Here is a 24,151-nt window from a genome sequence, read left to right on the forward strand (position 1 = left end):
CGTGCCTACTGAGCTGGGTCGGGACACAGGGACAGAGAAAGTCATTCTGCTTCAGCCGAGGCCACTGGTCACCTCTGATCATCACTCATTTCTCCTATACCCACAGGTCCTCTGGTTCTTAGTAGAATGAGAATAAGAGGGCTGTTTTCTGTCTTTTCTTGCCAGGAGGCATAACCATACGAACTGAAGCTGCTGGGGGTGTCAGCGTCCACACCCCGCCCCTTCTTGCTGGAAGGACTGCAGGACGAGTTGGGGTCATCGTGGGCCACCAGGAGGAAGCAACTTACCCGGGATGGCCAGACCAGACTGCATGTTGGGTTCCTGCATGGGGGAGCTCCCGTGCAGATCCTAAGTTTTCCACCCAGACCAGTAGGTGAGCGAGACAAAGAGATCAATTGTGTGTAAGCGCCTGTTATTTGAATTCTCTGTTGTAGCAGCCACATCTTTATCTAAACTAGTAATATTATAAGATAGAAGATCAGAGTGAGGTTACGGATGATGTTCAGGGAAAACCGTGTGGGAAAAGGAAAACAAGGTGTGTTTAAAACTGTTTCCACTAACACCAAAGGCAGAGACTCGGGGAAAGTGGGGATCTGAGTAGCGTTTGCTACTCATGAGAGCCGTGGTGAGGGGGAGGAGCCTGGTATTCCAGTAGAGTGGAAATTTATAGGGACCAAAGACCACTTGCTCTCGCAGTTCTGGAAAGATGACTCTGAGCAGTCTTTTAAGAAAAAAGCTGTGTGGTGTTGTCCTCAATATTATTCAGAAAACTTAAGTCAAAAATTGAGCATTGCAACAGCAGCAGCAGCAACAGCAAGAAATAACATCAGTAAACCCAACATATCAGCCAGAGTAGAACGTGTGTGTTTGTTTTCCCTGGAGAAATTGAGTAGAAAGTTTTCCTTGTGGAATAGAAGGTGCAGACCGATTGTTAATCTTGATAATCCGCTCAAAGGAAACTAGTCTTTCGAGGTTAATATTTCAGACTCTGGGGAAACTGGCTGCCAGCAGCAAGGGCGCAGGAAATCCCTCAACACGCTCTTCGATTGCAAACACAACTCATGGAACACAGCTTGGGGTGGGTGTGCGCTCTGAGTGACGGTGAATGGATTTTAATTGGAGCTGGTGCCATGAGTTATAATCAATGAACTCTATGATGCATCATCTACTAAGCTATCAAGGGAATGATTTAGCAAATATTTATTGAGTGCTTTGCTAAGATTTATGAAAAATGCAAATGAGGCTACATGTGTTCTTAAGTGATGACTCTGAAGAAAAAGCACACGTCATTGCACTTGCAAATGTGGTTCCTCAAGCAAACGGATATGGAACCAGAGTCCTGGCTTTTGTATGATTTCAAGCCGCTTCTTCAGGGACAACTATTCAGTCATTGTTTAGGTGAGTGTGAACGAAAGGAACCTTGGTGCCTTGCTGATAATTAAAACCCAGATATATTCGGTTGACAGATAGAAGATGGACCCCGACTTTGCTTGGCAAAAAGGACGGGAGCATGATGGCTGCCGTAACGGACACCTATGAAATGACCCTCGCAGACTGCAGTTTTCAGGAAGCCACGTTTATCCTTCTCTGTCTCTTTTTTCTTTTACTTGATTTTCTGGCTGCCAAACTTCCTGGCATGACCCTGTCTGGCCTTGCTCACATCCACAGCCCTGATCCACGAAAGGGGAAATCCTCTGTCCTCATCACTCTGGGAGGGCTGGTCTCGACACAGTGAGAAGATGAGTGGTGGTCTTCTTTTGGGAAGAGGGGAGTGACTCTAGTGGGCATGTACACGCCTACTTAAAGTTCATGAGTTTAGTGACGAGGGAGAAATAGAGAACTTTGGTGAATTTTTTGCTAAGATGCAAAGAACAGAAAATGAGGCTAGTGTTTAAATTTTTTATGCAGATCCAAGGTCATAAAACTCACAAGGAAGGAAAACGTGGAAACTCATCTCTGATTGCACAGGTGGTTTATGGACCAAGATTGAGAAGTTTTATTGCCAGTGGGTTCAGGACAGCTTTTCCCGACAGGGGCTGCCCCGTGCCGTGATGGGGCCAGGGAGCCGGGCAGCGGTGAACAGGGGCTGCCTGGGCCCGCCTCTCCTCTCCTGGCTGGCATCCGGCATTGTCATCATCAGGATGCCAAGGCCTGCAGGTCACAGTTAGAGCTGCTTCACACGCCTGAGAGCACCACTCACACGCCAGGACCAGGGGTCTGAAGAACATCCGAGCTATGACAATTCCAGACCGCGTCTAGGTCTGGGGAACAGTCCCCACCGACAGAGCTTGGAGTGATATGTGAACAGGGGAGTGTGGACGACAGGAACCATGACGCCTTGGTAATAACTGAACAGGTGAACAGGGGAGAGAACAGGGAGGGAGAAGGTGAAATGGCCCCATAAAACCAGGCCCGGTGAGGCACGAACCATGTAAGCAGAGACCTCAGCTGCCCCCAGCGAAGAGCGACTGAAAGACTCGGCTCTTCGCATCCTCTCAGATGCTCCTGCGCTCACCAGCAGGATGTGCGGCCAACGTGCGACATCGGTGCGAGCTCAGCCTCTGTGAACACGCCTGTCTCGGTACCAACTGCCGCTCTGCAGGGTCGGGATGGTCGCGGGGGCACGCACTGCCCTTCTGAGCTCGACGAGCCCAGGCTGCGAGCCAGTCGGCTCTGCACCTCCCCAACTCCAGAGGGTAAAAGGACGTTGAAGCCCTTCCCTGACCCAACCCCGTCCCCAAGGATGCGACTTTATTTGGAAGAAGAGCTTTACCCATGTCACCAGGGTAAAATGAGGTCCTCAAACCAGGTCCTAACCCAGACCCAGGAGACCCACGCAGGGCTCACCCGAGGAGGCGGCACCTCCCTGACGCCAAAGCATCACTCAACTCTGCAGAGCGAGACTCAGAGGAACGGGAGGAGAGAGGGAAAGGAGAGAAAGGAAGTTTCGAGAGCTGAACCACCTCTTGGGCAGGCGCTGGACTTGTGGATATGACCTGCTGCCATCTTAAATCCTTGGTTTTTTTTTTTTAAAGATTTATTTATTTGTGCATACAGAACTGGGGTACAGGCCAGAGGCTCAGGGGTGGTGAGAGGCTTCACCAGAGACAGAGCGGGGAGCAGAACAGGCAGATGGATGAAGTACACTGCTGAGGGGAGCAGCGGGCGGGTCAGGAGAGGTCTGCCGCGCCCTGTGGTCACCTCCAGGGCAGGCGGGAATCGAACTCATGCGGAAACGGCTTTAGCTTCTAAGTGCTGCGCTTTAACCTGCTGCGCCACCAGGGAGGGCCCAAATCCTTGGTTTTTTAACATGTGGGGTCTCCCGGGGGGCCACGGGTTAGTCTCAGTGCTATCAAGCTGTCACTGCCCGGGTCTGAGTTCCATCGCCGGCCAGGGAGTGACTCACGGGCACAGCAGACCCCTCCTGTCTCCCCACTTCCCCTCAGCAGTGGATTTGAGTGATCAGGCTGTTCTGCTCCCCACTCTGTCTCTGGGGAATCCTCTCACCTCTGCACCCCAGTTCTACACAAGTCAATCATGCAATCCTTAAAAATATATAAAGTTTAACATTTCATTGTGCCAGCGCTACTGTGTAGGAATGGACGGAGTTGCCGGTCAGGAAGAGCGAAGTGCACTTCCATGTTCTACCTTGTCTGCACCAAGAACACCCCTATCGTTTCGAGATAACTTCCTGTTAGTGAGTTACGCTGGACAGCTATGTGGGCTGGAACCCGGGTGACTTGAGTGGGGTCCTCAATTCATACTTTCATCTGATTTGAGAGATTCAGTCAGGATCTGGTATCAGATGAAATCTCGTCTCTGTCTATTTCTATGAATTTGTGCTTAGACATGGGGAGTGGGCAGCCAAGCATTCCCTTTAAAAATAGAAAGCAGCTGTTAGTTGGCTATAGAGTGATGTTATTAAAAACATCCCTTCTAAGCTTGCCACATCACACAGTAGTGATATGCACAAAAATATTAGCGCTCCATGGAAAAGGAAGTTAATAAATGGTCTTTAAAAAAATTAAGCTAACTTCTAAATGGCTTTAATGACTAGCAACTAAAATAGAATTGGGACTTTCATAGCAGGGGAATTAAAGCTATCTTTCTCTTCTACTGGACTTTGGGCCATTTATCTGTCATCCTGTTTCCCTGCCTCTCTTCGGGGGTCACCGTAGTGGCTGCTCCTGCGTGCACAGAGGTGGTTTTGTTTATTTCACATTTTTTACCTTTTATATGCATCTCCACATAATCATGGAAATCTGCCTGGAAGCCTCAAAGCATTTAGACACACTTTGAATTAAGGATCCAAAACCTAGTAATAATCAGCCCTCAGAAGTTCTTAATACGCTTTGCAGCAGGAAGACCCTATTCAGCTCTGGGCAGCCCGCTGGCTTTGTTTTCCAAGAATTTTGAACTCAAAGGAAAAAAATGTTAACTTCTTCAATAAAAGTGGTCATTGACTGCTGTTCTCATTTGAACATAGTTTGTCTTAATTTAACAGACTTTATCACGAAGGGCTTAGAATATTTCTTATTTAATACTGTTTTAAATGCAGAAGACTCATGACACAGATGCTTTGTCTTTGGAGGGAGGCAGGGAAGCACATTCATTTGATCCCTCAGAGAAGTCAGCTCTGTCAGATCAAGTGTTCTGCAAAACTGTTGATCTTTATTCTTTTTTTTTTTAAGATTTATTTATTTATGCATACAGAGCTGGGGTACAGGCCAGAGGCTCAGGGGCGGTGAGAGGCTTCACCAGAGACAGAGTGGGGAGCAGAACAGGCAGATCGATGAAGCACACTGCTGAGGGGAGCAGCGGGTGGGTCAGGAGAGGTCTGCCGCGCCCTGGGGTCACGGGGAGCAGAACAGGCAGATCGATGAAGCACACTGCTGAGGGGAGCAGCGGGTGGGTCAGGAGAGGTCTGCCGCGCCCTGGGGTCACCTCCGGGGCAGGCGGGGATCGAACTCATGCAGAAGTGGCTTTAGCTTCTTAGTGGTGCGCTTTAACCCGCTGCGCCACCAGGGAGGGCCCGATCTTTATTCTTTTAACAGATTTATTTATTTATGCATGTAAGAGCTGGAGTGCAGGCCAGAGTTGCAGGGTGAGAGGATTCACCAGAGACAAAGTGGGGAGCAGAACAGGTGGATCCACTGAAATCCACTGCTGAGGGGAGCAGTGGGGAGACAGGAGAGGTCTGCTGCGCCCTGAGGGTCACTCCCTGGCAGAGGATGGAACTCATACTGCACAGTGGCCAGCATGGGTGGCTGTGGCTTCTTTCTAGGGACTGCGATTACTCATCACTCTAGTGGGTTCCACAGGAAGACTGTGGTGGTGGCAAATGCTGCCCCTACGGGGGTGTCTGGCAAGCACGTCTTTAATAGGGAGATTCCAATTGAATGTGGGGTTCCACGTGGCCTCAGCAGTGTCTGGGGCCATGCACATTGCAAGGCTGGCCTCCCCGGGGGCACTGAGCTCACTGAGGCTTTGATGTGCCAGATGGCCAGTCTCCAAAATGTGCTGACTTACCCAAAGTTTATCTGTCATAGTTTTGCCAGGATTCTCACCAACTTAGGAAATGTTTTAACAACTTTAATAAGAGGTTTCCATTTATTTACTAAATTGGAACACACTTTTTTATATTCTTGGCAAACCAGTGCACTGGTAAATTCAGCAAATTAGTCCTACCGCTGAGCACATTTCTTGAACACCGCAGGGCTGTGAAATGGAGCCCCGGACAACGAGGGGTGTGGGGGCGATCGGTGTCGTTTTCTGAGTGCTCAGCAGTGTGACTGGGACATATTAATGGAGACATCCTTGTTGAACACATTAGTAAATGTGTCTGTAGGAGGCTGTGGATGCCTCTGGGGCACAGACTTTAAAGGGAGCCAGGTTTGAGCCGTGCAGGTTTGGGTTAGCCTTACCTCTGCTCTACCTTACCTGTGCGGCCGCAGTAAGCCGGCTGAATGAGGTTGGAGATGGCTCCTCGGAGAAACAGAGGAACGCAGAAGCTTGGGTTTCTAAGTTGGACTAAACTTAGTGATGACTCAAGGTTTATTTGAACAGACATTGCAGTTCAGCACTAGGATTCTTCCAGAAAACCAGTTGTAATGATTCTGAAATTAAAGAAAGTCAAACCTCAGTCTCTCTCGTTAATCCATCCTCTCAAGGAGAAGAGTGGCTTAATCCGTAGGTAGTTGGACGTTAGAAGACAAAACGAATTCCACTACTACGTCACATAACTTACCTTATTTTCATGCAAAGGCCTGGCTTTTGCCCGGATTTAGAATCTCCGTATTCCAACAGTGTGATTGATGACACAATTAGTTTATTGCCATGACAAATTGGGACATCCCGATGCAGCATTTTATTTTTGATAATAGAGGGTTATCTCAGCCTAAAGAAGTAGCTGAGTGATGGGTCCCCAAGTTGACTTATTTTATGGCCGCCAAGATGACTTATTTTATGGAAGATTCAACGGAACCAGCCATGAAACATGAAGACATCATTTGCTATTTTTCAGCCTCCAGTGAAGGGAAATACACTATATCAAGTCCCTGAGGTTAGACAATGAGACAGTTTATTATGACAACTAGGAACGGATGTGTGACTGCCTTCCTGTTCTTAGATACACATCCGATTGTTAATCAAAACCTGGCCTGCTTTTCTTCAACCTCAATACTTGCCTGATTTTGTTGTGTCATGAACAATTAGGTGTTTCTTTGAAGATCAAGATAAGTCAGAGGCCTCGAAAGAAAATATGTTTGGAGAATGCGTGAGGGTGAAACGCCGGAGAGCAGAAGCCGGGAGGGTGAGAACAGCGGGAGGTGTCCATGTGGGTCCAGACCATAGTTGCTGCGGTTCCTCCTTCCCATTCGCCTCCTCTTCTTCACAGATTTTAAAATGCAGATCTACTTTTGAAGCTTTTCTGAAAAATTTTTCTCCTGGGTATAAAAAACTCGCCAACACAATGCCAACTCGGTGAGGCTGACCCTAGCTCCCTGGCTCCGGATGACGGCTACTCCCTCCTGGTGGCTCCCGCTGCACAGCCAGGAGAGCTTCCCCAGCTCCCTGCACGTGAGGGGCCCTAACCGCTGTTCTGTGTCTCCTTGGCAAAGTCAATAAACGGAAGTCGTCACGTCTCTTACATCTAGGAGATGCTGCTTTTCTGGCCATCTGCCTCCGCTGACTCTGAGCCGGGCAGGGCTCCGTGGGCCTGTCACCAGCATACCCCGCCCTGGCATGCCAGGGTCAGTCTTCCATAAGTGCCGTTTGAACGATGGAATGGTTCTGAGTGGCCACTTGGCCAAAGGGAAAGTGATAGATGAAACTCAGCCTTGCTGTGACTGGGAAGTCCATGGCTGCTGGACCGTGGTTTCCCCGCCCTGAAGCAGTGCATATAGGAAGCTCGCAGCAGAGCATCCTGCCTTTCAAGGCTGGTTTCTGTCCACCTTAAGCTTACCTTAGTCTGCGCTGGGCTTTGCATTGACCAGAGCAGTGGAATTACGCGCTGTGGGAGCTGAGGAAGAGTGAGACTCTCAGACGCCCTCATAACTCCCTGTGGCTTTGGGGCGTTTTGTGTCTCTAATAGTGCCCAGGCCTGTCAGCGAGTCCACCTCGGAAGACCCTTTGGGATGAGTCACCTGTCCCAGCAGCATTATTGTATATTCCACGAGTCAGAGCCCACAGAGCATCAGTTCGCCTCCGAGGCGGCCACAACATTGGACCTCGGACTCGGTGGCTACCACGGGGGCAGGCACTCCCTGGGTCTGGGGGCCAGGCCCACGCTCCAGGTTCTGGCAGAGTGGAGCTTCCTCCTGAGCTTCCCCGGGAGACCCTCCCAGCTGCTGCACCTCGCTGGGCTCCCATCTCCCATGCTCCACCCTCGGACCCCACTTCCGTGGCTCCCCGCCCCCCATCCCTTCTGTCTTGCACAGGACATCGCCCCGGATGGAGGGAGCGCCTTTTCTAAATCCAGACGCTCTTAACTGAACTGCACATTCAAAGACAAGTACTCTGAATATTTTGAGGTTCCTGGGAGATTTATTTTGGGGGTTCAGCATTCAACCTCCTGCCGGTGCAGCCACAGCAGAGGCCTGGCAGGGAGCACCTGCGAGCCAGATGAGCCGGACCTCGGCGGCCACTGGTTTTCTTCTGTCACGGTCCTAAGTGTTCTGCAAATGCAAAATTGAAGGAAATGGGAAATGGGATTTGTGGAGATTCTGGTCTGAGCCAGGCCTAACCCTTTTCTGTACTGTTTGGTCTGATTATCTGTGTAGATCTATTTCTCTCCAGAAAAGAATCCATAGGTGCCCACTCTGTGTCCGTTTCCTCCCATTTTAGTTACCCTCCTCCTGTCCTTCATCTGTGTGTGTGTGAGTTCGTGTTTGTATGTTAATATATGTGTGGATATGTATTAATGCCGAGTTCTAACAAGCTATTTATTTTCCATAATTGGTTTTTCAGGCCTCCCTGGTGGTGCAGAGATTAAAGCCTCAGCACTAAGAAACTACCCACAGCCACTGTAGCCTGAGTTCGATCCCCGGCCAGGGAGTGACCCACAGGGCTCAGCAGACCCCTCCTGTCCCCTTGCTGCTCCCCTCAGCAGTGGATTTCAGTGGATCCATCTGTTCTGCTCCCCACTCTGTCTCTGGGGAATCTCCTCATCCCCCCGCCCCCCATCATCCCAGTTCTTGTGTGCAGGAATAAATAAAACAGACTGGAATCAGGGATTTGCAGACGTGCTCAATACTCAGCATGAGTGCGCTTGGCACCAGAACCTGGAGCAGGGGCTGCTGTGGGAGCCTCCCTGGGTGAGGCAGGCTGTTCTCGATGCCTCCAGCTGTCCCGAGGGGAGCGGAATCCAGACAGTCCAGAGATAACTGAGCAAATCACTGTCTGCCCAGAGACATGTGGATCCTGATTTGGATCCTGTCTGCATGTGCCCAAAGCCTGCACACCTGCCTAATCTCTGTGAGTTCATCTTGATCTGGTGTGAAACAGACAGGAAGCCGTAGCCGAGGAGCAGAGCTGTCTCCGCTAGCGTCCTTCTGAGCTGTCACCGACGAGCATGATTTTAAAACTGAACCTGCCTGTGTGGGCCTGGAGCATAGAGGTTCCAGCTGACGGAAAGGATCTCGTCAAGCACCCCCAGCCCTTGCGAGAGCTGGGCCGAGATGGGTGTTTCCCACATGCAGGCGAGGAGGGTGGAAGGTTGACTGTGTGGCACATACCTACCCCGAGTTCTTCTCTGCATGTTAGTAAGCTTATTGCTCAGCCTGTAAATAGATTATAACGTTTCTGTAATCGCAGTTCTTCTAAATAACCACACTTCTGGCTTTATCAATCCTTGTATCGTAAGAACTTGCTACTGAAGGAGTAGCCTGTTGACGTGAAGGGGATCCGAATCTCTGTTACTAGCTCAGAGTTCTGCATGGCTGGTGGCATGGAAAGTTGCAGAAGCAACTGTTTTATTAAAGACCCCATTTGTCTCCCATTCTGTGTTACTGTTAACGTAATTAGGAGCAGTGCTTTTGTTTGACTCATTCAACAACATCCCATAAATTTTCAAATCTACAGCTTATAATGCCTTTGAGCAAATTCACATAGATGTGCTAGTCTATTAAGAATTTGTAATGCATTTATAAGGGGAAATACCAGATACTGTAATTATGTTGAATTATTACAAAGGGAATTATGTCTTAATACTAACCTATTTTGTTGCCATCCAAATTATGTAATAACATGATTTCTACGTTTTGAAATGGTAAACTCTTGAGAACTGCAAAATGAGCCATTATTTTACAGAGCTTTGACCCCATTAGACAGGCCGTCACTGCTGTATGTTTAGTTAAATATCATAATAAGTAGGAAGATAAGCTCTTGCTCCTGCCGATGATGTATTGACATTGTCTCCTCCAAGCATGGTGACGAGCTGCTGCCTCGTGGGCAGGCGGCTTCCAGAACGGGTGTGAAGCCTGTCTCATTTGCTCAAGTCTCTCCTTTTTGCACACCATCCTGCCTCTCATACTCTTTCCTACTGAGTGTCACATGGTTTTGAAATCCTTCCCTGGTCACACGCTCAACCTAACTCTGCCAGTCTTCTGACATTCTGTGCCATCTCTAAGTTCTCTTGTTATTCAAGATGTATTAGTTAAGAGTCACTCTTATGTGACACTCTCCCCTAGATGCTAGAGATGAAGAAGGAATGTGATTCCCTCTCCCATGGGGTTTACCTGGGAGTGGGTGAGGGCAGGTCCTGACAACAGGGAGGACAAGCGTCATGAACTAGACCTGAGGAGGGCCTTTAGTCTCTGAACACATCCACTGGCAGTTTTGCTGTTTCCAGGTCCCTCTTGAAATCAACGAGCATGTGTACTTGGGCTCCGCGTTTCTTTCTCACCCTCCTGTTCAGCGCCACTGGCCTGTTCACAAGTGGAATGGCTCCGTTTGTTGCTCGTGGTTCTCTCCTGTTTAAGGCTTGTGATCCTGTGTCTCAGGTTGGCTCTGCATGGTCAGGCGTCCCTGACCTAAGCGAACCCCTGTTCTGGATGAGTAACAGATCACCGCAATTATCGTCTCCAGTCTCAACAAATCCTTCCATAGAGTTGCCTCAATTCATGCAACTGTTCGGAAGTGTTGACATGTATAGCATGATGGAAGACTCTATCTTCCTTAAAAATGGATATCATTGAGTATTATTCTCTGCATGAGAATTATAGCTTGAGTGCTTTAAAAGAAGGAGTAACTCTGGGTGCCTCATCCTCTAACCCCCTTACATTCTGTTTGCCTGAGAACACAAGTCCTTCTCTGTGACTTTCACCACATCATGGTAGATCTATCTCCTTGCAGCCAGAGCACAAAACACATTGTTCTGGCTCTTTACCACATCTCAGAATATCTTCACTTGGAGCCTTTTGTTGTGAATTCAGTAGGAATTGACAAAAAGCCAAGATCTGACACAATCTTACACTACATTAATAATATTTGGAAGACCTATGTATGTCAGCAAATAAACAACAGATGTAAAATGTCAAATAACAAAAAATGATAGAAATAGTAACTAAAGGAGAAATGTAATACGTTTGTGAAGAAGCATCACCCCATTATTTCTTTTTTTTTAATTGTAAAAAATATTTATGCATACAGAACTGGGGTACAGGTCGAGGTGCAGGGGCAGTGAGAGGCTTCACCAGAGACAGAGCGGGGAGCAGAACAGGCCGACTGACCAAGGGCACTGCTGAGGGGAGCAGCAGGCGGTCAGGAGAGGTCTGCCATGCAATGTGGGTCACCTGGGGAAGGGATTGAACTCATGCTGAAGTGGCTTTAGCTTCTTAGTGCTGTGCTTTAACCTGCTGCACCTCCAGGGAGGGCCAACCCATTATGTCTGTGGCAAAGAAACCTAGTGACTTAAGAAAGCCCATATCCTGGTCTCTCCAGCCACACAGTGAGGTGCCATTTTGTAGTTCTCTCCTGTGAGTTCAGGACTGGATCCTGAGGGATGGTATAGAATGTGAATCAGTTGAGATCAGTGTGGATATTCAAGCTATGTCAAGGTAAAGTAAGACGAAGATCACAAAGAAATGATTATACAAGTCATTTTGCACAAAGTAGGGAGATTTCCAGCTCATTCAAAGCAAGTCTAATAAGATGGAGCCAGTAATAGAAAAACTAATATTTGCTTAAATATTTTGATTTGACAATGTTGGAAACATGCATATTTGAACATAAAATAGTATTCTAATGAGATTAATTTTGTGAACCTAGTTTGTGGCAAAAGGAACCCCTCTCCCCATTCTCTGAAAGTACAAATAAGAGTATCTGGAAATAATGTTCTATGAGTTACTAAATCAAGAATGCCAGGAAGGAAGTAGAAATGTTTATTCCAGCTAGGAGGAGAATTCTTTGAGGGAGTCAAATTTAAATCCCAAGATTTTTTTTTTTCTGCTTTGGAAATAATAATTAAGAGGCAGAACAACACATTCGAATTGCTTTTCTGCATGAGTGAGAATTTGCCTAATTACTTTTATGAGATGATGAACATGTATTCTTCAGAACTGAGTCACTTGACCAGCATTCACAATGGTCCTTTACACAAGGCCTTTGCGGTCTGAGGGGCAGTAACACAAGAAGAGTGGCGCAGCTGCCGTGGAGCTCAGGGTCTACCAGAAGGCTGCAGGGAGGTGTGACAGTGGGCAGCTGCCCCTCAGTGGCAATGGGGTCAATAAGGGAATATTGATTCTCCCTGAGTATCATCAATTGTTCCGTAAGTTCATGCGGTCAGGTTGGGTCAGGGGTGGGATAGCAAAGAGCGAGACTTAGATAAATGAGCATGTGACAGGTTATGAAGGAAACATGAAGCTACAAATAAATCAGGAGGAAATGAGCAATCTATGCCAGCCTGGCTCCTGGGCCATCCCTTAGCGTGAAGAACGAGGGTGTCATGTAAAGGCTGTGAAGACAGGGCCAGAAATCAGAAACTGAAGTTTCAGGTGCTCCTATTTAAGTCCTTAGGGCAGCCCTGTTTGGAAAGATGTTCGAGAAGGTGGATAAATAGCGCTGTGTCCTTTGTGATATACTTAGAGCCACTTAGACTGTTTATTACCAGGCAGCCTTTAAATTCACTAGGAAAGAAAGAAAACTCTTGTACCCAGCGAATGCATCTCATCTTAATTTCCTTTTAAATCCCTTCTCTGTTTGGTTTAAGACTCCCTTTCCTCACTTTAATTCTCACATTACTCATAGTTGATTCTCCTCAAAATAAGTTGTTTTTAGCATGAGAATCTGCACACACTTTAAACAAAAAGCATGTGTACATAAACCCAGCTCGGTGATTTCTAGAGACTCTCAAAATGATTAATGTAGGCTAGTTAAATACGACAGCGGTCAAGAAGAACGAGACACGGGAAAGCAAATCAGCATCAGACTCATCTGAGAACGAGGATGGGGTGTCTGTCTTCAGCTGTTCCCCCCCTCACCCAGCAGGCCAGAATCTCAGGTAATAACATGTATTTTGTGAACATCCCTTCCAGGTAATGTAATGATTGTGGAGTCTAGTCTGTGCTTCGTTTTTCTGAGTAAAAAAGAGCAAAAAAGTCTTGGGATCTGATATTTGTCATATTTATGAGACCTTTTCTTCATTAGCTGTGTCTGAAGCCAACTGTTATGTCAGGCATTGGGATGAATTCTGCAAAGACAGTCACTCTCACTCTCCCTACGATATTAGAGTGAGGAGGTGGGTGAATTAGCAGCGATCTGAGACAGATATGGGCAATCAGAGTGTGTGGGAGGATGGCAGCCTGGAAGAGGGAGTCAGTGTTAATCACTGGACTGGAGAAGAATGATGAGGTCTCTTCATCTCTGAGATTTAACATGATGCTTAGGTTGAGACTGTAGGTACAGCAGAATGTGCCAGAAGAAGGTGACGGAACAGGAGTGTTCTTGGCAGCAAGAAGATCACTGGCAAAGAACATGAACAGCTTGGTGAGATGGAGGAAGCGAGAGGATTTCAGTGCATTCAGAGAATAAGATATGTGCTAGGGTGCCCAGAAATGCGGCAGAGACACCAGCTGTGCAGACGACACAGCCTGGTGCAGGATCCGTCTCAGTAGTTGTGAGCGCGTGGACGTTCCAGGCTGGAGCAGTGTGCTGTCATGGGGTGGAGGTTGGACTCAGGATTGGAGTTAGGAGCTGTTAGGATTGGGGGCCTGGAAAGCAGCGGTTGGTATGTGTGAGGGAAGGCGGGCGTCTGGCTAGGGCGGGACAGTTGACAGATGTGCTGGTTCCAAGAGCTTGACACCTGTCGTCCTGCATTAGAGATTGTGAGCTGATGCTGGTGGCCTGGAAACCTGTGCTGCTGATCCTAGTCTTGGCTGCTGTAGTGCGTTCGTGGTATACTGCCATTTATCCACTTAGCATTTGGAAAAACCAAGCCACCTGAACTGTACCAGTCAGATTAGGTGCAGAGTCCCTGAACAGATGGAGTGTGGCATGAATCGTGAACTTATGCATTTCCCCAGGTGCTATTTGCCGCAGCACCTTCACACAACCTCTGGATTTTTAAGGCAACCTGAATGTTTCTATGGAAGTTGAAACAAACTAGCAGGTGAGAATGTCCATATTTCAAGCTTATACATTGCTTGTCACATTTCCCCCTAGGCAGCCTGCATTGAAGGAGACTTTAGCAAAGCAGAATAGAACATACTATTCTTCAGATGTAAATTTATTAGCATCTCTCTGGGGGTCAGAAGACACCCACAAAGCAACCCTTTTATGTTGTGAGCTAAGTTTTCCTCTAGTTTTGGTGCAGAAATATGTGTATCTTTTTGTCTTTCCAGAAGGCAGCTGCTGATCCGGGCATTCAGAAGTCTTGGTTCTTGGTGTTTATTTCAGTTTAGCCAGAAGAAACCTAAAGATCAATACACAGGTATTTATTCATTTATAAATAAAGACTGACATTCCCCCCAAAATGATTCTTCTACTTTGAAAACATTACTAGGAAACATGTACACCTTTTAGTGAAATACGTTTGACATCATCATCTGAGTATTGTAACAACTGTGACACAATTGTTTTAAGTCATGATGTCATAGACAGTGTTAAATAGGACACAGAGTCCTACTCCTTGTCAACCCTTTCCAGAGACCAAGTCTATGTGTTAACAGAGGGACTAGCTCCTGGGAAGCCTATGAAGGAGAAGGTCAAGTTCCTTGTGCCCCTAATGTTACCTGACTAGTTCTATGCTTAACTAAAACTAGGGCAATCTTCACGAAGAGAATTTTGAGACTGCTGTGCCTTAAGCCAGCCTGAGCACAGTAAGCATGCATTTCTCTCTACATAGCTGTGATCCCCAACCAGAATCAACTTATTCACACATACATCTTTAGAGATTCATACCTTTTGCCTGGATGGATTCTCTGGACACACTTTGAGAAGCAGACAGGTTGAAGGAACTATTGATAGATAACTGTAGCGGTCAGTTCAATTTTTCACGGAGATGTGTTTAATTTAGTTCCACCTTTTAAAGGATTTTAGGATATACTTTCCAGTTATATGTCAATTTCTCTAACATCTAAAGGAAAATTTGCAAGAAAGACAATGAAACAGACTAAAGGAATAGATCCCATATGTGGAGAAGACCTAGCAAGGGTCAGAAGTGAATGGACATCACCAGAGGAATGCCAGCACAGCTCCAAAGAAATGCGTTGTGATTTAGGGTCAACATGTTGGGCTGTTCTGAGAAGCCAGGGCTCTAAAATTAAAATATATATGTTTCAATTACAAGTTCAGGCATTTGACAAGTGTCTTTGGTGTTGATGTCCAGCTTTGCCTGCTCACCTTGGACACTCAGACCTCATTGCTAGTCTCCTCCCAGGGTCCCCGCCAGCTTCCTCATCACTGGCAGTCCTTTGATGCCTACCCATCAGATTCCCTCTTCTGGGTCAGCATCTTCACTTCCTTTTGACTTGGTGGCTCTTCAAGAGTCTTAACATGTGGCAAACTGAATTGTTGAACAGTGCATCTTCCATCTTTTATGTTTGGATTTTCTTGTGTTCTCAGATTCCATATTTGGTTCATCAGCAAATACTGACTTAATTAATTCTAAATTCCCCCACTTCTTATGGCCTTTACAGCTACAAACTACTACACTCTCATAAGCCACCACCATTGATGGAACCACCTTCTCACTGCCTGCCACAATCCACCCTCATGTCTTTTATTCTATGGACAAAGTACTCTTGGTACAATATCAAGGTTCCTTCTTTTAGGGGAAAATTCTGTCACTTCCTTGCTTAAAACCCTCCAAGGAATTCCCATCTATGTGTCTTTTAAGTTATCTGCACAAGTATATTGTCACATCTACAAGGACTTGAAGGAGATTCTCAACACTTAGTGCAATGCCCAGCCCATGGTAGGAAGACCAGGGTGGGTGAAATGTGAGAGCATAAATGTGCCTGTGATAACGGAGTGTGGTGGACCAGCAAGGGGGAGTCTTGGCACAAAGATTCTAGAAACTTCTTTTCTACCAAGCACACTGTTCTGTTTCTCTATACTATTCAAGTAGGATTACGTTTAAATGGCTTATCTATTGAAATTTAAACTGTAATTTTCCTCCCAAATGAGCAATCCTGTTTTATATCTTGCAGTTGAATGCTCAGCCCAAGAGAGCAAGGAGAACAGAGCATTCTGTCTGAATCTGGGTTTTCATAAGCAGGTAGAAGATGGAGGTTGTCCTGACTTGAGAAGTTTGAAGTGCATGACCTTGAGATGCCCTGAGCCCTGCGCCGTTTGTCCTGGCTGCCTCTGCCTGTCCTCCATGTTGGGAGCTGGGAGAAAGGAAAGGGCCAGGGACGGCATAACCCAGGTGAGAATCCCAGAGACAGCTGTTCGGTGAGGTGGAGCTTGGAAAGATTCCTGAGAGCAGAAGGGAGAGAAGCCTGGGGTTGTAGGACCTGAGCCCCTGGGCATGAGGCCTATCCGAGCTGGCCAGGACCCCAAAGAAGAGCTTCATTGTAGAGTTCAGTTCGATTTTTCAGGGAGACATCTTTACTTTTGGTCCACCTTTCAAAGGATTTTACGGTATATTTTTCAGTTACATGTCAGTTTCTCTAACATCTAAAGTGAAATTTGTAAGACAATAAAACAGACTAAAGGAATAGATCCCATATGTGGGAGAACACACTCTTGACAGAGATGAGGATTCAAATCGGGCTCATTACTCAGGTTGCCCATAGAAAGAAACAAGGAAAAGGAAAGGAAAGAGTAGTGGTTTATGTAAGCAAAACTCTAGTTTTCCATATTGTGACTTCCAGTCTGATATGTTTCTAACTAAATGCTGCCCACATCTTGCTGGTGCCTCTACTGATGAACTTTCACCAAAGACTGACGGCTGTTCAAATTCATGGTGTCCTGTGAATAGTTTGTTTGGTGTCTGTGTCCATTTATACACAGAAAAGGTCGAATTTCTTCGTTTTACTGAGCAGGCCAGATGTTTTATGACAAAAATAACTGTTTCTAAGTGAGATATTTACAATGAGACAGCCGGTTCCAATCTTTAAACTACCATACTTACAGAGAACGATTTCTAATTGAAATGCTTTTCCGAGCTACTGATTTTTCAGTTTTTAGTTCAGCTTTTCTCCTCCGGGTTTCTTTGTGGACACCCACTGATACCCTCAGCCATCTCATACTGTCAAATAATTTGGGTGAGTTAAACATTTTACTCACTGGATCCAAAAATACTCATAAAAGACGCAATTGCACTCAAATATCACTTTTAAACATAGGGGGCTGGAGGAGGAAATACCTTACACTAAGCTTTCGGTGCTTACTCTTCAAACAGTAACATGTACACGGCCCGTTGCCCGGGGGAGCAACAGGCGCATGGGCCTGCACCTGCTCCTGGGAGATGTGTGGAGACAGCACCGGCCCTGATTGTTTCTCCTCCTCATCCAGTCCACTCCCCTCTCCTTCTCACACTTGCTGTCCTTACAAATACCCGACTTCTTGGCTGACTAATTCAACATATTGACGGGAAGCGGGCAGCCCAAGGCCAAAGGGACCTGGAAGGAGCCAGGTCCTTTGAGAACGTTGGAAAGGGGGGCCTCTGTCTTGCAGAGGGTTAAAGCGCAGCACTTCGAAGCTTGCAGAGTTCGATCAGCATGCGCTCAATCCCCAGCCCCGGAGGTGACCTACTTGGCACAGCAGACCCCTCCTGACCCGCCCGCTGCTCCCCTCAGCAGTGGACTTCATCCATCTGTCTGTTCTGCTCCCACTCTGTCTTTGGTGAACCCTCTCACCACCCCTGCACCTCTGGCCTGTACCCCGGTTCTCTGTGCAAAAACAAATCTTTAAAAAAATGTGTTGGAAAGGCCCCTCCTTTGGCCACACCCCCCTCTGATAGGCCAGGTCCCCTGGGGGCATGGCCCACTCTGGTGACCTTGGGTGACCTTGAGGAACTGGTGGGAGTCGGTGTCTCCCTTTGTCTTGCAGGTGCTGGAGGACCTCTTATTTGCACACTCAGATCCCAGGAAAGGATCTGACTATAAACTGTGTTTCTTAATGGACAGTTTGACGCATTTATAGCTCAAATTTGGAACAATTAGGTCTTTCTAGAATAAGGAAAATTCTATTTTTTTTTTCGGGAAGCCCTCCAGATTTTAGAGAACAAGAGTGCTGCAGCAGAGAGCCCTGCTTTTCACTGTGTGGCAGGCAGCGAGGCCAGTGTGGCAGCCAGCTGGTCCGCTGGCCCCGCGTCGAGGTGGGCTTTCCGCCCGCCAGCCGAGTCCTGAGCACCTCGCACACCTGCAGACCTGTCCACAGCACGTGACATTGGTTCAGCCTGTGCCGAGCTGTTTGTTTTTACGCAAAGAGATGGTCTCGATGATCTCTCTAGGATTGACCTGATGTATCTGCTTAGCGAATGGTTTTAGTAAACCAATGATTAACTGGTGCACAATCGTTCAGGGACAGAATGAAAGATTTGCATCATCAAAAACACCAACGCTGTCTCCACCATCACCACCCTCACCACCGCCACTGCCTGCCTCTCCCTCAACCCAACACCACCCACCTCCATCGCATCTTCCAGGTAGACCCGCCCAATGGACCATGTGTGCCCAGAGGCAGGGAAGTGGCACACGCTGGAGCCCTGTGCCCGGCTCTGAGTCGCCGTGGATGAGGACGTGAGCGTCCACTCCCTGGCGTCGCTAAGCTCTAAAATGGAGGCAGCACAGTTGGCCACGGAAGGCAATAAAACCAGACATGTATGTTAACACCCGTGTGCATGACGCATGCATGCAACGCTGCTCACCTGTGCATCCACCCGCAGACTCTCAGGCCACCTCCAGGGCTCAGTGCTGTGACGTCCCCTGCGGTGGAACAGACACAGCTTTCTTGCTAGGGGCGATTTAGTTTTCTGGCCAGCCAGCCACGCCTCCTCTTACACGCCTCCCTTTACTGCCCTTGCCAGGTATTGTGCTTCTTCTGGAAACCAAGGGTTTGTGCAATCCTGGGGCCAGCAAGTCTGCCAGCACTGTTTTCCCAATGGCCTGCGCTCACTTTGCAGCTTTGTGTCACGTTTGATCAATGTGCGTCGGTTTTCTCAGACACAACGTAATCGCGGTTAATAGACTTCAATACGGCATGAGAGTGACTCTCACAGGCACTGGGAAACCCAGATACTGCTGTCATGGCTTTGTGAGTCCTCTTTAGACTGTGGCTTCTCCGAGGCGAGCTGCGCTCCTGGCAGTGGGGCTGCTGGTCACCCCGTTTTGCTGTCAGCCTTATGCTGTCAAAGTTTTAGGAACTTCTGTTCCTGTAAAAGGAGCTTGGAAGTGTCCCCTTCTGTTCAAGCTGTTGAAGCGTGCAAGAAGGATTGACGTTAATTCTTTGCATGTTTCGTGGATATCCCCGGGGCCATCTGGTCTGGGGCATTTTCGAGGGCTGCTGGATTCTTGACTGACACGGGTGACTGGGGTCCTGCTTCCCCTTCCCCAGGTGAGGGATGATCACGGCGCCAGGTTAGGGTTGTGGTGTCGGTGGTACTGATGTGTGCGTGACCTTGGAGTGGCCCTGGAGCGTCCGGCGTGTCTGCATTTTGAAGTCAGTCTCTGCCGCTGCGAGTATCAGCCGGAGAACCATGGCCACTGTGGGCGGCCACTGAGCCGGCCCGGCGTGTGGACAGGTGTGGAATGGCCACAGCCCTGGGCTCCAGGTCTGGGGTGCAGGAGGCCCAGGCAGTGTGGGGCCCCCAGTCTCAGGGTGTGCAACTGTCGCTGCCTGTCTGGTGTCCTCGGCGGCCATGGCCGTCAGCTGCCTCCACGGTGGCAGCCGCCATGTTCCCTGGGTGCGGGCGCCCGTGGCCCACACCAAGGATGCAGCGTGGCCTCCCCGTGAGAGCTGGGGCGTCTCCAGCCGTGGGAACTCTGGGGGCCCGTGACGAGTGCCTCACCCTCTCTGGCCCAGTGTCTCTCCTGTGGGGCCCCTGTGCGGATGCTCTATGCACTTCGCTTTGCTGTGTGGCTGCCAGTTCTTAGTTGGCCCTTTGAAGCCCTCAAGGGCTGTTTTCGTTTGTGGAGGGTTGTCTTAATAGTCTTGTGGGGTGGGGGCAAAAGCTGGGGTTTCCCCTCTGCCCTCTTGCTGACGTCACTCCCAGTGACCTTCCCAGGGGCAGGTCTGCTGGTGCCGTGCATCGTCCCGCCGAGTGACAAGTCCACACCGAGGTAGTTTTCGTCTCCTGGTGCCACTTCGATGAAGGTGCCTCCGGCTGCGGCAGATGTGCCGATGGGGCGTCTCGCAGCGCACGTGGGCGGTGTGTGTGATTTCACCCCGAGTGGGCCCTCCACCAAGGAGCCGCGTTTCATTTTATCCTTTATTTCACCACCTTGTTATTAGAAACCAGAGTTGACTTGGGGGTAAAAATGACAATTGCAAGAAACCACCAGGGTCCTGGAGGCCACTCGCTCGTTATAACTGTTGCTTGAGGCCAAGAGTCTTCCGACACCCCCAGGAAATCGCTGCTCGCCCAGAAGGCCTCAGTGAGCTCAGGCCTGAGTCTTTATTTGTGGGGCAGTGCAATTTCGCGTCTTCTCTGGCTGACGAGGGGTGGAAAAAATAGCTGGTCTTGCAATCCCACTCCTAGGCATCTACCCCAAAGATGCAAAAACACGGATTCAAAAAGATACCTGCACCCCCATGTTTATTGCTGCTTTATTCACAATTGGAAAGACATGGAAGCAATCCAAATGCCCCAAAATGGATGACTGGATTAAAAAAGTGTGGTACATATACACAAAGGAATATTACTCAGCAACAACAACAAAAAGAAACACATGTCCTTTGCAGCAACATGGGTGGAGCTGGAAAAGATCATGCTTAGTGAGAAGAGCCAGAAAGAAAAGGAAAAATACTGGATGGTTTCACTCATAGCAGAAACAGGTGAGAAAATAATGATAATGCTGAACAGCTATATATACCAGAGACATTTTATGGTGTGGAGTGGGGAATGGGATCAAAAGCAATGGGGTGGGGGGAATGCACTGGACTACGGTGATGGCACAGGGTGATTTGGTGATGGGAAACCCAAGGGGATTGCAACTGAGATGGAAAAATGCACAAAAATATGTGAAAATAAAATAATAAAAAATAGCTTGTCTCTGCCTTGGGTTAACGGAGAACCAGTGCAGAGGTGAGCATTCACCACTGTGGGGCCTGGGCCACAGTGTGACTGTATTTTCATGACTAAAACGATGCCCCTCCCCTGAGCTAGTGTCACTCTGACATCTTTAGAGAAAGGGGATGACATCCCTGAGGAGGCCTCTATTACTGCTGTTCACGGTGGTGGCAGGTTTTAGGTCTGATATTTTCTCTGATGTCAGCAACTGTTTCTTCCTCCAGGCTGAGCCGTAATGATATGTTTATGTTACTGTATGTGCAAATTTATTTTTATGTCTAAAATTTTCCAAAGGGATTGGGTCATTGAGATCATGTCAGAATTGTCATGTCATTCTTTTCAGAAAAATGTCATTTCTTTTCCTGGGTGTGACGTTTCATCAGATCATATGTCTGAAGGTCTTAGTTTTCTGTGCAACTGGGGGCACTGGTAGACATTATTGGGGTTCACTGCGAGGGGATGTCTTCAGCAGGGAAGAACCCAAGACACCAGGGCAAAAATGGTAACCCGGGAGGGCAATGATGAACAGGGCATTTTGGGCAAGATTGCGTAGGTTTCACCCTGATTCTGCCCAAACCAGCTACGTGATTTCAGGCAGGAAACCAGCGGTCTCTGCTTGAGTTTTCTCAGCAGGTGTTGAAGACACAACGATGTTCGCTCCATTAGTCCTTCTGGAGTGATGCAACGTCATCTAGGAGATGCTGTCGCTAGGAGAAAATGATGCTGACCGAGTACCATTCAACTTCTTTATTCTTTTTAAAGATTTATTTATGCACACAGAGCTGGGGTACAGGCCAGAGGTACAGGTATGGTGAGAGACAGAGACAGAGTGGGGAGCAGAACAGGCAGATCCACTGAAACACACTGCTGAGGGGAGCTGCAGGTGGGTCAGGAGAGGTCTGCTGTGCCCTGTGGGTCAAACTCGTGACATGCTGCAGTGGCTGAAATAGCTTCATAGTATGTTTTAACCTGTTGTGCCACCAGGGAGGGCCTGAGATTTTTTACTTTTAAAGATTTATTTATGCTTACAGAACTGGGGTACAGGCCAGAGGTGTGGTGGGTGAGAGGATTCACCAGAGACAAAGTGGGGAGCAGAACAGGCAGATGGGCAAAGTCCACTGCTGAGGGGAGCAGCGGGCGGGTCAGGAGAGGTCTGCCGCGCCCTGTGGGTCACTCCCTGGCAGGGGTCGAACCCGTGCTGCAGTGCCTCGGAGAGCCTCAAAATGCGGTGCTTTAACCCACTGTGCCGCCAGCGAGAGTCCCATTCTTGCTTTTCAAGGAAAACATCAGAGCTAGACTGACTTGACGCCAATATGTGTAACACTTGGAAACCAAAGCTGCTGATGTCATGTAAACTGAGTTAGCAACAGCCTCTGGGCCACTGTCTGCTCCACATTGCAAAGCAGCAGGGCAGCGGCTGAGCTCCTCCCGGGACCACGCAGGCCTCTTAGCGAACCTGTTCCTTGGGGGGGCAGCTCTTTCTGGCCTCTGTTTTCCATGCAAGGGTACTTCGCTCTCCCCTTTTATAATACACCAGCCCTTCTGATATAAAAGCCCAGAAGGTAACATAACGTGTGAAAGCATTAACCTTTGGTCACACTCACTGATCAGACGTCAGTGCCAGTGTAATGTCAACAGGAATTTGGCTCATCAGCGTATGCACGGCACAAACTAAACCCAGCGTCGGGCACTTTCACAGAGATCACACTGAGGCACAGGAGGGTGGGTGTGCTTCGGGCTACACCCAGAGCAGCACACAGAACCACACCTCAGACCCCATCTTTGACCCTCCTGAGAATAAGTATCAAACATAAATCAACTCAGCAAATATTTATTGATAACATGTTTTCCTCAAGGTCCTAGAAATTCTCCTGTGCCCTCAAGCATACGGGGGGAATAAAGGAGAATCTGACTGGATGGGTTAGTGCCTTCGAGGCTTCAGAATCTGACTTACATAATGTGAGCATGAGCTTGCGGTGCATTATTGAAATAACAGATGCATTGCCTGATTAAGATTCCTTGCCGAGACACGCCTTCCTCTGAGGCCAGTGCATAATGATAGCACTGAGAGGCTGATCACGGAAGAGGCGCCCAGGGATGCCAGCTTGCTTCGGCTTCGGCGGTACACTCCACTTAGCCAGACTGCGGCTTGCAGGCGTTTGGCCTGCGTGGACTCTGTGAGGGTGCCAGAGGAGGGCGCCAGAGGCCGGTGTCCCCACACCCTGGGGGGCAGTAGGCATGGGGCCTTGGGGGGGAACCCCACATTTCTAACAGGGGCACAGAGCATCAGGACCGCAAACACTGGAGAAGACGAGGGCGAGAGCCCCCAAACCAGCATTTACTTACACTAGTAAAATTCCTTTACTTTTTCTGGAGTTTTCTAGGGCAAAGCCTCTGATTTACATATCAGAGTGAGAGGAAAGCCTTGTCACCGTGGAGAAACAACTTAAAATACTGATGTTTTCAAAAAGCTCCTGCTTAGTTCCTACCGGATCGCCTTATTGTGGGACTTGGTTCCTCTTCAGTTGCCCCGGCTGAAACCTGACTGAGGCTGTGATGCTGGCTGAGCAGAGCACAGCGGACCCATTACTGACACACTAGGTTTGCCAGGTAGCTGCAGACGTTTCTCATGTTTGGGAGGATTAACACTGAAAATAGATCGTGCAGCTCACTTAGCCAAAACCAGGTTTGGCATGAAAAAGCGCTTAAAGTGAGAGCCTTTCTGGGGAGAAGTCGTGGTCTGGTCTCATACCTGACGGTGTCCCCAGCCCTGGGTGGATCCCAGGGGTTCTGAGGGGAGCACAGTGCTAGAAATGCTCCAGATACTAAAAGGATTGAAAACTAGTGTTTTGAGTTTGTCAGAAGATGCACAATTCTTCAGAGCATCACTTTTTTGGGGAAATGTCACTCAGAAGAACCTGAGTGGGATTTCATAGATTGATCACACTGTTCTATAGTGCCCCTCCCTCTCCCTCCCCC

This window comes from Condylura cristata, unplaced genomic scaffold (genome assembly GCF_000260355.1).
Source record: "Condylura cristata isolate star-nosed mole 26May11 unplaced genomic scaffold, ConCri1.0 scaffold00016, whole genome shotgun sequence".
Classification (NCBI taxonomy): Eukaryota; Metazoa; Chordata; class Mammalia; order Eulipotyphla; family Talpidae; genus Condylura; species Condylura cristata.